The sequence below is a fragment of the Pseudophryne corroboree genome, chromosome 4, assembly GCF_028390025.1.
Source record: "Pseudophryne corroboree isolate aPseCor3 chromosome 4, aPseCor3.hap2, whole genome shotgun sequence".
In the NCBI taxonomy this organism is placed as follows: domain Eukaryota; kingdom Metazoa; phylum Chordata; class Amphibia; order Anura; family Myobatrachidae; genus Pseudophryne; species Pseudophryne corroboree.
The window spans coordinates 470,684,636-470,697,700 of NC_086447.1; the positions used below are offsets into that span (position 1 = coordinate 470,684,636).

Consider the following 13,065-nt stretch of genomic DNA (forward strand, 5'->3'; position numbering starts at 1 on the left):
CACTAACCCAGACCACCCTGAAAGGAGTGACACAGAGAGATATGGGAACCAGCACACTACACCACAGACTGAGCAGCGCCCTGCTGGGTGACCTCTGAGTGTAATTATCCACACAGCAGTAAAACCGCTGATAATGAGCTCCCCCCTCACTATAACCCCCTGATACCAGTTTACAATCGTGATTCAGTGGGTCCTGGAGGAGCAGTCTCCGCATGCAGCCTGTGTAGCAGCAGCACCAGCAGGAAATGGCGCCGTTTGGCTTCTGGTCCCGCTCTCCGGGAAGCCCCGCCCCATAATGGCGCGCGGCCCCTGCATTATTTTTATACTGGTTCTCCTTATAATGTGTGTAAAACAAGACTTTATAGCCCCCGTTTACTGTTGCCAGTCTGGGTAGTCAGTGTGCACCGCGGCCTGGAGCCGTGTGAAAACTGTTCCTCATGCCGCCATCATGCACCGGGGACCCGCTAACCTGGTTCCCGGTGTAACACTCACCCCACCGCGTTTGTCTTCGGCATCTATTAAGGGGTGGCAGCATGCTGCCGGCGTGGTCTCACCCTCTGGGAGTGTGAGAACATCACCTCAGGAGCTCAGTGTCCTGTCAGCTGGGATGACGAACCATTAACTCTAAGGAAGTTGGTTCGGTCCCCCCCTTAAATCCCACGACGCAGGCAGAATGGCTGTCAATCAGTGTGCCTGAAAATAATAAACTAAAATACATTTCTGAAGAAAACTCTCTGGAGAGCAAACAGAATGCACCTGGCTCCTTGGGTACATTTTCTAAACTGAGTCTGCTAGGAGGGGTATAGAGGGGAGGAGCCAGCACACACTACTCGTTTCTTAAAGTGTCAGGCTCCAGTGTACCCGATCTATACCCCACGGTAATCTAGTATTCCCCAGTATCCACTAGGACGTAAGAGAAATTATGTATGTATTTTGGCCATCTGTGGGTCCTGACTGGCCAGGGCACTTCAGAATTTCTGCAGAACAGGTAACAATGTACTGCATAGCCTGCAGGTGGCAGGTTTATGTGTCAACGTTAGTCACAATCACAATATGACTACAGGATATCTGTAAGATATAGGAGCCTGTTGGATTAATGCTATGTCAGCAAATGAAATGTCTGGTCGCACATAAATGGCTGCATCAAACATTGCTTGATGCAGCCTTGCCAAAAACCATCACACTATTGTTAATATAGCCAGGGCTTAAAGCGGTACCGGAGAGGTGGTGGAACTCATCTCCCCCACTAAACTCCCCCCATCCCCCATTAGGTGGAGCCAGGGCTGGTGCTAGGGTGTTCGGCGCCTCCCCTGGAAACTATAAATTTGTGGCCTATGTCACATACATTGTAAAGGATCAATGCACCACGAAGGCGCATGCTACAAAAGGGGCGTGGCCTCACAAGGAAGGGGCGTGACTTCACAATAGTACCCCCAATTCAAATTATGCCTCACAGTAGCACAATCTTATTCACACTGCGCCACATAATAGTACCCTTTACAAATACAATGCCCACAGTAGTGCTCCCCCCCAAGCTATAGGGATTTTGATCATGTTTAATTTTAGCTGCCATGCTCAATATAGCGGGCACAGGAGTTTCTATAATGGGTGCAGTGTGTGCGGTGCACATGGGCCCCTAGGTCCCAACAGAGTCTGCGAACGGGTCCCCTCTTCTCTTAAAACGCCCCTGGCAGCAGGATATTTTGAACAACATTTGCTCTCCTCTATTATGTTTTCCATTTGTCCCTTCTGCTTTCTTGTTTCCTTTGTCACTCACCTCATGTGTTCATATCTTCATTCTAGGTAACCCTTACTCCCCATATACTTTCCTTTGTGTCTCATCATTCAGTCCTTTGCTTACCCCCTATACCTCTCACTCCCTGCTATGCTTTCAGTTTCTGATTCTATCTCACCCCTGCAAATCTCACTTCCCCATCTCACCCCCTGCTCCTCTCACTCCCGCATCTCACCCCCTGTGCCTCTCACTCCCCCATCTCACCCCCTGTGCCTCTCACTCCCCCATCTCACCCCCTGCTCCTCTCACTCCCCCATCTCACCCCCCTGCTCCTCTCACTCTCGCATCTCACCCCCTGCTCCTCTCACTCCCGCATCTCACCCCCTGTGCCTCTCACTCCCCCATCTCACCCTCTGCTCCTCTCACTCCCCCATCTCACCCCCTGCTCCTCTCACTCCCCCATCTCACCCCCCTGCTCCTCTCACTCTCGCATCTCACCCCCTGCTCCTCTAACTCCTGCATCTCACACCCTGCTTCTCTCACTCCTCCATCTCACCCCCTGCTCCTCTCACTCATCCATCTCACACCCTGCTCCTCTCAGTCCCCCATCTCACCCTCTGCTCCTCTCACTCCTCCATCTCACACCCTGTTTCTCTCACTCTTCCATCTCAAACCCTGTTTCTCTCACTCCTCCATATCACACCCTGTTTCTCTCACTCCTCCATCTCACCCCCTGCTCCTCTCACTCATCCATCTCACTCCCCCCATCTCACCCTCTGCTCCTCTCACTCCTCCATCTCACCCCAGTGCTCCTCACTCCCGCATCTCACACCCTGCTCCTCTCACACCCTGCTCCTCTCACTCCTCCATCACACCCTCTACTCCTCTCACTCCTCAATCTCACCCTGTGCTCCTCTCACTCCTCCATCTCACCCTCTGCTCCTCTCACTCCTCCATCTCACCCTCTGCTCCTCTCACTCCCGCATCTCAACCCCTGCTCCTCTCACTCCCGCATCTCAACCCCTGCTCCTCTCACTCCCCCATCTCACCCCCTGCTCCTCTCACTCCCGCATATCACACCCTGCTCCTCTCACTCCTCCATCTCACCCCCTGCTCCTCTCACTCCTCCATCTCACCCCCTGCTCCTCTCACTCCCCCAACTCACCCCCTGCTCCTCTCACTCCCCCATCTCACCCTCTGCTCCTCTCATTCCTCCATCTCACACCCTGCTCCTCTCACTCCTCCATCTCACCCCCTGCTCCTCTCAATCCCCCATCTCACCCCCTGCTCCTCTCACTCCCTTATCTCACATTCTGCTTCTCTCACCCCTCCATCTCATCCTCTGCTTCTCTCACCCCCCATCTCACCCCCTGCGTCGCAAGAACCCAGAGCATTGTGTCCCCTGTTTCTCACCCCCCACCCCATCTCAGCCACTGTGTCGGAGGCAGAACCTGGAGCATCCGGTCCCAGATGTAGTGTAAAGTTGGCCACGGACTGGCTTCTATTAAAAAGAAGGGGTCGCTATTTGAATATGGCGCTGATTGCGCACCAATCACTTTTTGCAGACTGCCAGCCAGCAGTGATCGGCTAACACCAGATTTAAAAAAAAAAAAGTCCCTTCTTTTTATTGGCACTGCAGCCGGTCCGGGAGCCGGGATTGGCTGGCGGCTGCTGCCAACTTTACACTGCAGCCAGGACCGGATGCTTTAGTTGGTGGCCGGGAGGAGGCCTTCAATTAGCAGTGATGGCCCACTTTAACCCCTGAATATAGGACTCGCATAGGTGACAGAAGTTCTGCAGGAACAATACTGTATAACTGAAAGACACACCTTCACATGCCTCCTACACCTTGATAAAATACAAATAGGCAGGTTAGATGCCAGGTTATCTTATTCCATAAGACTTCATCACAGCAATCCTACTGCCACTGATTGTAATATAGAATTAATAGACCACCCTGAAAATATATGTATATATAAATATATATACGCTCTTAAAATCTTAGAATAACCACAAAAAAAAAACAGCTTGACAATGAAACCCATGTCACTCCTATTAAGCATTTTTCCAAGCATTAAAAAAGTAAATTTCACAGCACAAATTACAATATTTATTTATATATTAATTTCCCTTGCAACAGTTATTCATAACATCAGCTGCTGTCAAACAAACTTAATTAATGAAAAAGTAATTTCCAAGCACTATCTGTGACTGTAAGAGCTTCAAGTATACCAGCTAGCGCCGACCTAATCAAAATGCTAATGTGAAATGAATTAAAGTTGTGATTAACATTTCACAGCTAATGCTTAAGTGAAATGATCACACCAAATGGGTTAAGCACTAATCATTTTACCCACTCCCACTGAATACATTTTTTTTTAGGTGGGAAAAGACTTCCAGGTTTAAGGTTTTCATGTGTGCATGACATCTTAATGACTTTTATAAATTAGCCAAAAGCTTTTAAAATATATAGAATTTTTGTACATTCCACTCTTTTCTCGAGCGAGTTCAGATTACTTGTAAAACAGTAATAGCTATGTTAGAATGCAAATTAGTTTTAAATTAAAATAATATATACTTTCTTAGAAAGTGTATGTATAGTGAACTACTACAAGTTAGCTGTTCTTTGCACCCTGTTACTCTGAGTTCACCATTAGGTCAGTGGGGGGTGAGGGGAGAGATTTACTATTGCCTTAAACTTCACAAAAATGTAACCTCTGTTCACAAACCGTAACTAATAAGCAAATTGCTTCAAGCAGTATTAACTGAAATACTCAAATAAATTATATATGTTTAGCAACTATTTCCAGTCTGTGCATGTGTGCTTTTTTCATTGAAAGTTTTTTTTTATATTGTAATAGCTACATCAATGTGTTTGTTTGACTACACTCCAGTTACCAAATACCCCCCTGCTAAATGTTTTAATGCTTTCTCTGGGAATATGTGAAATTCCAAATAATGCTTAATGTATGTACAAAAAAAGACTATGAAATTAGCCCCACAAACTGAAAGTACATATGATGTAGAAAGCATTACGTTAAATACACTCTATCAATCTTACTGTAATATAGTTTGGACGATGCAGTGCTTTATAGGGTAAGAACTGTTCTATAGAAGAGTAGAGTACCATGTTGTTCAATGGAAGCATTGTTTCTTCTGTACTGATATCTTTCTAAAATTTACAATAAAAAATAAAGTCTATAATGTAATACCTAGCCCTATTTTTTTTTATCATTGGTTATTGTCGTAGTGATTTAAATTGTGCAGACAATGGGCAAATTAAACATTAAGGTAAATACATAGGACTGCTTTTGCCATCCTGAGCCAATGACAAAAAGGACAGGTATTATGGGTTGGGAATGATTTGCTGGCTTTCCGGATGCCGGCGGTCAAAAAACCGAAGCAGCATCCTCTTGATTAGAATCCCGACAGGGAAAGCTAAGAACACTTACCTTCTCCCCTAGCCCCCTAACCTTCCCTTTCTGTAGCCTAAACCTAACCCCCTCCCATATGCAGCCTAACCCTAACACTACCCTGTGGCGCCTAAACCTAACAACCCCCCTTCCTGCAGCCTAAACCTAACCCCCCCCCCCCCCTGCAGCCTACCCCTAACCTTCCCTGGGGGGTGCATAAACCTAACTCCCCCACCCTGCAGCCTAAACTCCCCCCCCCCCCCACGGCACAGCCTAACCCTAAATCTCCCCCCCCGCAGCCTAAACCTCCATTCCCCCACCCCACCCCCACGCGCCGCTTAGCTCTCCAGCGCAGCTGTGCCTGCTCGTTCGGGATCTGGTCTGTCGGGATTCTGCTACCGAGTTGGAGACCCTATTCGGGATACCGGTGTCGCCATTCCGAATAGTGTTGAGATTCCGGTGTTGGTATTCTGAGTGCCAGGATCCCAGCCACTGGGATCCTGACTGGAATTACATTATACCCATAGAATATACTGTGGTTCTATCATTCCCATACTAATGGAAAAATACCATTGATAGTGAACTTCTACATTAACTGGTGCCCATTGAAATCGATTTATGGCATTGTATGTAGCTATATATTTTACTAAGTTAAACACATTGGTCTGTAAAAAGAAACTGACAATTTTAAAAAGGAAATAAAAATGTACTTACTCATCTAGCATCTGTACGTAGTAAGTCACGGCACACATGGCACATGAAAGCCACCAGCTCCTGTGCCACCCGGCTAGGGCCGAGCATTTCCCCCCCCACCCCCCCAAGAAATGTGCCCTATTCGCATCGCTAAGTGAATAAGATGCACAAGCAGACTATGCTGATTAAGAGGTTATTTCGGCATGTGTATATTCTGTGTGCGACCGCAGCTGTATCTGCATACGAAATGCTACGGGTTTTCCACTGACACTGTAATGTAGCATTTCGTATGCAGATACAGCCGCAGTCGCACACAGAATATACACATGCCGCATAGCATTTTAATCAGTATAGACTGATTGTGCGTCTTATTCACATAGCGATGTGAATAGGGCACATTTATGGGGAAAAGGACAAACAAACAGACCAGGAGTGCTGCTTATCGTGATTGCAGCAACAATTAGGGAGGACACATCTGAAGATAATTTTTGTTTCACCAAACCTAATATCCTTTGAGTGAAGCACTATAGTAAATACATAAGAGTAGCACAACAGAAAGGTTTACTGTTGCTCACACCTGCAAAGCTTTCTTAGAGGTTATATACATAGGAATGATAAAATATTGGTTAAAACATCATTGTTAAAGCCCCCTTGCAACATCAATCTAATAAGTGCTGCCATAGTAAAAAAAAAAGATGTTCTCATATTCCCTTTGTAGTACACAAAACTTTAAAAAGGGTTTTTAAGTACAGTTGCCTTTTAAGGGTGCCATGGTAACAAACAGAGCATATGTACATATTTATTTTGAATCTTATTTTCTAAAAACAGAATGCACGAATTAAACTATCCTATTCCCATTTTTATCCATCAATTACATTTTTTTTCTATTTTAATGGCTCACAAGTTCATCCTTACTTTCCTTTCAAACATTTGTATAACAGAGATTATAAATAGGATTTTGGTACCTACCGGTAAATCCTTTTCTCGTAGTCCGTAGAGGATGCAGGGGTCCACATTAGTACCATTGGGTCCACCAGGAGCCATTGACACTTTAAGAGTTTGAGAGTGTGGGCTGGCTCCTCCCTCTATGCTCCTCCTACCAGACTCAGTCTAGAAACTGTGCCCGAGGAGATAACATACTTCGAGAGAAGGATTATACACAGATAGTGGTGAGATTCATACCAGCTCACACATACAAGGCACGTCAAGCCAACGTAGCTTGAACATTCAGCAACCGCTGAAACAGTACTTACCAAGTAACAATGCAGTACTCAACTAAACGAAGCGGTACTGAACCAAATAACATTTGCAGGAAAACGAAGCACTGGGCGGGCACCCAGCATCCTCTACAGACTACGAAAAAAGGATTTACCGGTAGGTACCAAAATCCTATTTTCTCTTACGTCCTAGAGGATGCTGGGGTCCATATTAGTACCATGGGGATGTACCAAAGCTCGCAGGAAGAGCACGGAAGCTCCTGCAGAACTGATTGACTGAACTTCAGATGATCAGAGGCCAAAGTAGTGAACTTGTAAAACTTTGCAAATGTGTTCGACCCAGACCTAGTTGCAGCTCGGCAAAGTTGCAATGCCGAGACACCCCGGGCAGCCGCCCAGGAAGACCCCCATCTTACGAGTAGAGTGGGCCTTAACAGATTTTGGACACGGCAGTCCTGCCGTAGAATAAGCATGCTGGATAATGAACCTGATCCAGTGAGAGATCGTCCGCTTAGAAGCAGGACACCCAATTTTCTTGGGATCATATAGTACAAACAGAGAGTCCGACTTTCTGTGACGAGAAACCCCAATGGTCTGTTATTTCCATGAACACCTCCGGATGGAGACCCCACACCCCTGGATGGAGATTGTGTCTGCTGAGGAAGTCTGCTTCCCAGTTGTCTACTCCCAGAATGAAGATGGCTGACAGCGCCAACGCGTGCTTTTCTGTCCAGAGGAGTATTCTTGTCACCTCTGACATTGCCGCTCTGCTCTTCATTCCGCCTTGTCGGTTTATGTAAGCCACTGTCGTTACGTTGTCTGACTGTACTTGAATGCCCCGATTTCTTAGTGGAGGGGCCGCCTGAAGAAGACCGTTGTAGACAGCTCTTAGTTCCAGGATGTTGATGGGTAGGCCGGCTTCCAGGCTTGACCACCATCCTTGGAAGATTACTCCCTGAGTGACTGCTCCCCAGCCCCGGAGGCTCGCATCCGTGGTTAGAAGGACCCAGTCCTGAATCCAGAACCTGCGGCCCTCCAGAAGGAGAGGCAATTGGAGCCACCAGAGGAGTGAAATCCTTGCCCTTGGCGACAGACAAATTCTCTGGTGCATGTGGAGGTGAGATTCCGACCACTTGTCTAGGAGATCCAGTTGGAAGGTCCGAGCGTGGAACCTCCCGTACTGGAGAGCCTCGTAAGAGGCCACCAACTTTCCCAATAGGCAAATGCATTGATGAACCGACACCCGGGGTGGCTTCAGGACATCCCAGGCCATAGCTTGTATCACCAATGCCTTTTCCTGCGGAAGAAACACCCGCTGCACTTCCGTATCCAGGATCATTCTGAGAAATGACAACCTCTGGGTTGGTTCCAAATGTGACTTTGGAAGGTTCAGAATCCAACCGTGACTCTGGAGCAGTCGTGTTGTGAGAACAATGGACTGCAGTAATTTCTCCTTGGACGATGCCTTTATCAGCAGATCGTCCAGATATGGAATTATGTTCACCCATTGCTTGCGGAGAAGAATCATAATTTCCGCCATCACCTTGGTTAACACCCTCGGTGCTGTGGAGAGGCCGAATGGCAGGGCCTGGAACTGGAAATGACAGCCCAGCAATGCAAAGCGGAGATAAGCCTGATGCGGCAGCCAGATCGGAATGTGGAGGTACGCATTCTTGATATCCAGTGATACCAGGAATTCCCCCTCTTCCAGACCTGATATCACCGCCCTGAGAGACTCCATTTTGAACTTGAACTCCCTTAGAAAGGGGTTCAATGATTTTAGGTTCAGAATGGGCCTGACCGAACCATCCGGTTTCCGTACCACGAAAAGGTTCGAATAGTAACCTTTGGTCAGCATGTGAGGTGGCACTGGCACAATCACCTGTGCCTCCACCAGCTTTTTGGACAGTGTCTTGTAGTACCGTGCTTTCCTCCAACAGAGTTGGTAAGCCTGACTTGAAAAAGTGATGAGGAGGGAGACTTTGAAATTCCAGCCTGGATCCCTGAGACACAATATAGATCACCCAGGGATCCAGGCTGGACGATACCCAGACATGACTGAAGTGTCTGAGTCTCGCTCCCACTGGCTCCACCTCCGGAGCGCGCAGTCCCCCGTCATGCGGAGGACTTTGGCGTACCCGAAGCGGGCTTTTGTTCCTGGGAACCTGCAGCGGCAGGTTTCTTGGACTTAACCCGACCTCCCCTAAAGAAGGTATTGGATGTTCTGGCCTTTCTAGGCTTGTTAGGCCAAAAGGACTGTGTTGCAGATGAAGAGAAGGATTTCTTCAAAGCAGGGGCTGCTGAGGAAACAAACGGAGACTTACCCACTGTAGCCATAGATAGCCACACGTCTAGAGCTTCCCCAAAGAGAGCCTGACCTGTATAGGGTAGGGACTCCACACTCCTTCTGGATTCCGTGTTGGCCGACCACTGGCGCAGCCACAGTCCTCGACGAGCTGAAACAGATAAAGAAGAAATTCCCGCAGCCAGGTCTTTCATGGATTCTACTATAAAACCTGCAGAATCATGTATGTTGCGTAAATACAAAGCAACGTCATCCCTATCCATAGTATCCAAATCCTCAAGTAAGGTAGCCGACCACTTTATTATTGCCTTTGCAATCCATGCTGTAGCAACAGTGGGACGTAATATGGCCCCTGAAGCAGTATACCGTATATACTCGAGTATAAGTCGACCCGAATATAAGCCGAGGCACCTAATTTTACCACAAAAACCTGGGAAAACTCATTGACTCGAGTATAAGCCTAGGGTGGGAAATGCAGCTCTAGCCGTAAACAGCCCTCATACTGCCAGATATGCCCTCATACTGCCAGATATGCCCCACAGTGCCAGATATGCCCTCATGCTGCCAGATATGCCCTCATGCTGCCAGATATGCCCCACAGTGCCAGATGTGCCAGATATGCCCTCATGCTGCCAGATATGCCAGATGTGCCCTCATGCTGCCAGATATGCCCCACAGTGCCAGATATGCCCTCATGCTGCCAGATATGCCTCACAGTGCCAGATGTGCCCTCATGCTGCCAGATATGACAGATATGCCCCACAGTGCCAGATGTGCCCTCATGCTGCCAGATATGCCCCACAGTGCCAGATGTGCCCTCATGCTGCCAGATATGCCCCACAGTGCCAGATGTGCCCTCATGCTGCCAGATATGCCAGATATGCCCCACAGTGCCAGATGTGCCCTCATGCTGCCAGATATGCCCCACAGTGCCAGATGTGCCCTCATGCTGCCAGATATGCCCCACAGTGCCAGGAAGAGTACTTACCCTCCATCGCTCCCGCGTTGTCTTCTGAAGGAGGGACACGGAGGGCACAGCGCGCGGCTCTCCTGTGTCCCTCCTGCGTCTCCGTCGGCGTGTAATGTGTTAAATGAAGTGCCGGTTCGTGAGCCAATCAGAGCTCACGAACGGGCAGTTCATTTAACACACACACGCCGCCGGAGACGGAGACGCAGGAGGGACACAGGAGAGCCGCGCGCTGTGCCCTCCGTGTCCCTCCTTCCACTGACTCGGGTATAAGCCGAGGGGGCTTTTTCAGCACCAAAAAAACGTGCTGAAAAAGTCGGCTTATACTCGAGTATATACGGTACATTGATTTAAGCGTGTTATCAATTTTCCTATCAGCCGGCTCATTTAAGGCGGTAGACCCTGGAACAGGTAAAACCATCTTCTTTGATAGTCTGGACACAGAAGCGCCAACAATCGGCAGGTTTTCCCATTTTTTCCTATCCTCCTCAGGGAAAGGAAATGCCACCTGGACCCTTTTAGGGACCTGGAATTTTTTCTCTGGGTTTACCCATGCTTCTTCAAATATAGCATTCAATTCCTTTGATGCAGGGAAGGTTGGCAAGGCTGTTTTATTTTCAGTGAAAAAAGCCTCCTCAACCTGCTCAGGTGTGGTATCATTAACATTTAACACATCCCTGATAGCCTCTATCAACAATAGCACCCCCTTTGCAAGAGATGCAGACCCCCGCAACACATCCCCATCACCATCTGTAGTGTCAGAATCGGTATCCGTGTCGTCTTCTGTGATATGCACAAGCGCACGTTTGTGGGGGTATATTGCGGGGCGTCCTGAGGTACCAGAAACAGGCCATACTGCCATAGAGCTCTTTAATACCTGGGTTGCAAATTCATTACTTGCAACCCTGTCAGAAATATGAGAAATCCAAGATTTGATAGAGGAAAACCACTCTGTTCTAAACCAGTGCTATCCTGATTACATGTAATGGGATCATCCTGGGAGGATAAATCATCTGCAGCATATGACACAGTGTCCCTGGACATAGCTAAAGGAGACCACCAAACACTCCACACAAACACACAGGTGGGGGCAGACAGAGTTTCCCCCCCAAGAATGGCAAGAGAGAGACAGAGATCGGAGCCAACCCATACCACAGCGCTTTCAGTAAAGGGAGACCCCTTACCAGCGCAGACTGTGACCCTAGGAGACACAATCGTTTTACAGCCTCCCCTCACTTCTACAACCCCCTGGTACCGTGTACTGATAGCTGGAGTTGCTGTGGAGGGACCTGTTCTTCCATCCAATGCTGTGCAGGCAGGAAAATGGCGCTGGAACGCTGCTCGGTCCGCTCTGAGGAGAAGCTCCGCCCACTTAATGGCGCTGTCTTCCCGCTCTTCACAGATTATACTGGCCTGAGGAGAAATGTGCTGGCAGAGATCCGCGTACCCCGACAGACTTGCAGACCAGTGTGGGGGTAAGCGCTGGCCCAGGGTGCCCCTCACAGCGCCGCACCATTTTAATACTGCGCTCCCTCCCCTGTGCTGCCATCTTCCCACCGGCCCCCCACTTGCTAGGGGGGTCGGTGACTCACTCACCACTCTTCAGCTCTGTAAGGGGTTGGCGGCATGCTGCTGGGACGAGCGGTCCCCTGTTCTGGAGCTCAGTGTCCTGTCAGCGGAGTCAGTGGCTCAGACCTCGCAGGGCGGACACTGCTCTCCACCTTAGTCCCATGCTGCAGGCAGGCTGTTGCCAAAAAATAAACTCTAAACTAACTTAAACTAGAAAAGCTCAGTAGAGCTCGCCTAGCTGTGACCGGCTCCTCCGGGCACATCTTCAAAACTGAGTCTGGTAGGAGGGGCATAGAGGGAGGAGCCAGCCCACACTCTCAAACTCTTAAAGTGCCAATGGCTCCTGGTGGACCCGTCTATACCCCATGGCACTAATGTGGACTCCAGCATCCTCTAGGACGTAAGAGAAATAAATGTTAATCTTCATTATTACAATGTAATGCAGAAACAGCACTACAACTGTTATTTACATTTGGCTTATTGTGATTTTATTTTTGTCATTTACAAGGAACATAAGGTAGTCATGGCAATAATAGCAGCTTTGGTAGGGATGGGATTGACAACTATGTAGTGTGAAATGCAAAAAAAAAAAAGGACAAAGTGGGATATTGTCCCCAAGACAATGTGAAATAATATAAAAATTACTTCTGAGCTTTTCCTGTTTCCACATTAGAACCAGCAAGATGAAACACTAGCAAAGAACAGAACCAACAAATGAATATTTTAATATTCACATGTATAAGTATTTACACATCTGTATAGATTTTCTTATAGAAGAAAAATAAATGGTATAGAGGGTGCCACTGGCGCTAAATCCTTACAGATAACCCCTTGTTTAGGGGGTGATGTTATCCCAATAAATCCGTATAACAATGGGAAGATTATCCACAATCAAATGGTAAATAATGGAAAATATTTTAATATGACATCACAATCACACAATAAAAACATACAATGATAAAAGTCATAACCAAAAAGATATCCAATAGATGTGCAACACAATCTGAAGTGTCCAGATAAAGTGACTGGTGCATCAAAAGGAAAACTCTCTCACCATATTCCAAAAGTGCGGTGGGCTAGCTTAATAGTAAGCAAATGCGGTCCAAGGCTGAACAGTCCGGCACCACCACAATGGATTTATTCAGCATATAGTCACCAGGGTCCGT

The 13,065-nt window shown here is 47.8% G+C and overlaps 1 protein-coding gene across 1 annotated transcript in view; it reads right to left on the minus strand.

Moving 5' to 3' along the window:
* The window catches only part of ASCC3 (activating signal cointegrator 1 complex subunit 3), a 1,202,160-nt gene that overhangs the window by 75,798 nt on the left and 1,113,297 nt on the right, over positions 1-13,065 (minus strand). The window lies entirely within an intron of this gene.